The 3,832-nt window shown below is 49.8% G+C and overlaps 1 protein-coding gene across 1 annotated transcript in view; it reads right to left on the bottom strand.

The window, feature by feature from the left end:
- The window catches only part of OLFM2 (olfactomedin 2), a 65,196-nt gene that overhangs the window by 40,680 nt on the left and 20,684 nt on the right, over positions 1 to 3,832 (bottom strand).

The following is a 3,832-nucleotide window of genomic DNA, read 5'->3' as shown; positions in this document are numbered from 1 at the left end:
CAAGGTGGGTAAATCACTTGAGGTCAGGAGCTCGAGCCCAGCCTGGCCAACATGGTGAAACCCAGTCTCTACTAAAAATACAAAAATTAGCTAGGCCTGGTGGCAGGTGCCTGTAATCCCAGCTACTTGGGAGGCTGAGGCAGGAGAATCACTTGAACCCAGAGGCAGAGGTTGCAGTGAGCCAAGATTGTGCCATTGCACTGCAGTCTGGGCAAGAGAGTGAGACTCCATCTCAAAAAAAAAAAAAAAGGCGCATATTGGGGCCAGGTACGGTGGCTCATGCCTGTAATCCCAGCAGGGAGGCCGAGGTGGGTAAATCACTTGAGGTCAGGAGCTTGAGACCAGCCTGGCCAACATGGTGAAACTCCATCTCTACTAAAAATATAAAAATTAGCCATGTGTGGTGGCACATGCCTGTAGTCCCAGCTACTTGGGAGGCTGAGGCAGGAGAATTGCTTGAACTGGGAGGCAGAGGTTGCAGTGAGCTGAGATGGTGCCACTGCACTCCAGCCTGGGCAACAGAGAAGACTCTGTCTAAAAAAAAAAAAAAAAAAGAAAAGAAAAAAATGCATATTGGTATGAAGGCTCCATCACTGGGGTCCCTGAATGGCCAGACTAGGCAGAGACCCTGCCAACCCTCATGTATCATGAACAAAAGCTCATTTGGTTGTAGTAACCCTCTGAGACTTGGGGGCTGTTTTGTTACACAGCAACACCTAGCCTATACTGACTGGCACAGAGACAGTGAGTGTGTGAGAGAGGTGTGGTACGTCTGTGTCTACGTGACCAAGAACACACATGAGCATGTAGCCATATATAGGCTTACATGTGTGAGCATCAGTAAGTGTATAAAACTATGCATATGAATGTATAAAATAGGATGGTGTCAGATGACATATAAGTGAGAAAACTCCAGGGACACTGTTCTTCGAGAACACCACGACCCTGGAGTTGGGTACTATCGCAGATGTGAAATTGGTGTGGTGAGGAGGGCTATGTCTGAGTGTGCCAGTTGGCTGTGTTTGTAAGACCGTGATGTGGTTTGTACATGTGTGTGCCAGGGTTTGGGGTGTCAGTGTGCATGTCTGTGCCACATGTGTTGCTGTGTATCTGAGGCACGTGCATGGGTTGGTGTGACTGTGTGTCTGCATGTGCATATATGCTGCTGTGTGGATATGGGATACGCTGGGTGTGACAGCTTATGTGGAGTGGGGGCATCACTCAAGTCTGTATCAGAGTACACACAGTCAACACCAGAGGGAGGGACAGCCACCCTGGGCATCCCTAGTGCTGTTGGCTCATGGGCCTGAGCTGGCTCAACCTTGGATCCTAGGATGACCTGGCATTGGGAAATAAAATTCTGGCTGGGCGTGGTGGTTCATGTCTGTAATCCCAGCACTTTGGGAGGCCAAGGTGGGTGAATCACTTGAGGCCAGGAATTCAAGACCAGCCTGGCCAACATGACAAAACCCCGTCTCTATTAAAAGTACAAAAATTAGCCGGGCATTGTTGCGGGTGCCAGTAGTTCCAGCTACTCAGGAGGCTGAGGTGGGAGAATCGCTTGAACCCGGGAGGCAGAGGTTGTAGTGAGCCAAGATGGTGCCACTGCACTCCAGCCAGGGCGACAGAGCGAGACTCGTGTCAAATCAAATCAAATAAAAATAAAATTCTCTTTCCTTCATGAGTCCTGGGACATTCCAAATCATCTGCAATGGCCATTCATCCCAGAGGCACTCAACAGTTTGGATGATGCGGTTCAACAAGGAGAGTAAACCTATTCTCCCACAACTTCAAGTTAAGCTTATTTCCAAGATAAGCCCATTTTCTGGTTCTGTCCTCACAAGGTTCTGGTCTGATCTGTTTCAGGATGTGGGTGCAGCCCTGGTCTATCTCAGGATTCAAGTTAAACTCTGGTCTGTCTCAGTACCTGGGTTTAGCCTTGTCTATCTCAAGTCCACAGCGTAGCCCTGATCTACCCAGGACTCGGATTTGGTCCTGGCCTCCTTCATCTCCTAGAACCAGGTTTCTCTTTGGTCTCTCCCAGTTTAGCCGTTGTCTGTCCCGAGCTTGAGCTTGACTCTAGTTTGTCATAGAGTCAAACCATGAGGCATCTTTTGTTTTTGTTTTTTTGTTTTTGAGACACAGTCTCGTTCTGTTGCCCAGGCTGGAGTACAATGGCACAATTTCGGCTCACTGCAGCCTCCACCTCCCAGGTTCAAGCGATTCTCCTGCCTCAGCCTCCCAAGTAGCTGGGATTATAGGCACCCACCACCACGCCCAGCTAATTTTTATATTTTTAGTAGAGACTGGGTTTCACCATGTTAGCCAGGGTGGTCTCGAACTCCTGACCTCAGGTGATCCACCCGCCTCCACTTCCCAAAGTGCTGGGATTACAGGCGTGAGCTACTGCGCCCGGCCAACCATGGAGTATCTTAACACGTTGAGGATGTATCCCTGTTCTTTTCCAGGACTTGAATGAACCCCCTGTCTTGGAACCTGAACTGAGCCTGGTCTATCTCAGTACCTGGGTGCACCTTGCCCTAGTAGAACGTTCACAATCAGGTGAGAATTTCATGGTAGAAATTTCCCCCTCCTGGGCACCTTCTCACGTGTGGAGCACTTCTCTTAAAGTGCTCAGGGCCTCTTGGGCGAACGTCTACTGCAAATGATTGCTGTGTCTCAGGATTCATGAGGGTAAGGGGATTTCATTTCTCCAACGCCGTCATGTAAAATTCATTAAAGCGGAGTTCGCAGGTCTATTTCAAGGATTATTACCAGGGTTTCTTGATGAGCTATTACACACAGCATAAATCTTCAAGAGGTTTCAAGACTTTACAAGAACCATCCTGAATCTCACCTCATAGATACTGGAGTGGAACATCCCTCTATCTGAGCTCTCCCCAGCCTCAGACGCCAAACCTCAGGTCGGGAGTTCAGGAGAGACCATTCAAGAGGGTTTTCTCAGTCAGGCACTGTGGCTCACCCCTGTAATCCCAGCAACTTTGGGAGGCCGAGGCGGGCGGATCACTTGAGGCCCGGAGTTTGAGACCAGCCTGGCCAACATGATGAAACCCCATATCAACTAAAAATACAAAAATTAGCCGGGTGTGGTGCTGCACGCCTGTAATCCCAGCTATCAGGAGGCTGAGGCAGGAGAATCGCTTGAACCTGGGAGGCAGAGGTTGCAGTGAGCCGAGATCATGGCAACATGCGCTAAACAGGAAGGCTCAAAACCTACAGTCACCTGAGCCCAGGTAGGTCGAGGCTGCAGTGAAACCGGGATGGTGTCACTGCACGCCAGCCTGGGCAACATGGTGAGACTCTCTCTTGAAAATAATAATAATAAAAACAAAATAAATAAAATAAAGCCAGGTGTGGTGGCTTACGTCTGTAATCCCAGCATTTTGGGAGGCCGAGGCGGGCAGATCACCTGTGGTCAGCAGTTCGAGACCAGCCTGACCAACATGGAGAAACCCCATCTCTACTAAAAATACAAAATTAGCCGGGCGTGGTGGTGCATGCCTGTAATCTCAGCTACTCAGGAGACCGAGGCAGGAGAATCACTTGAACCTGGGAGGTGGAGGTTGCTGTGAGCCAAGATTGTGCCACTGCACTCCAGCCTGAGCAACAAGAGCAAAACTCCAATCAAAAACAAAAATAAATAGGCCGGGCGCGGTGGCTCAAGCCTGTAATCCCAGCACTTGGGGAGGCCGAGACGGGTGGATCACGAGGTCAGCAGATTGAGACCATCCTGGCGAACACGGTGAAACCCCGTCTCTACTAAAAAATACAAAAAACTAGCCGGGCGTGGTGGCAGGCACCTGTAGTCCCA

The sequence above is a fragment of the Rhinopithecus bieti genome, unplaced genomic scaffold (genome assembly GCF_001698545.2).
Source record: "Rhinopithecus bieti isolate Rb0 unplaced genomic scaffold, ASM169854v2 scaffold_10589, whole genome shotgun sequence".
Classification (NCBI taxonomy): domain Eukaryota; kingdom Metazoa; phylum Chordata; class Mammalia; order Primates; family Cercopithecidae; genus Rhinopithecus; species Rhinopithecus bieti.
The sequence above is the reverse complement of the archived record's forward strand: the minus strand, read 5'-3'. Positions and strand labels throughout refer to the sequence as shown.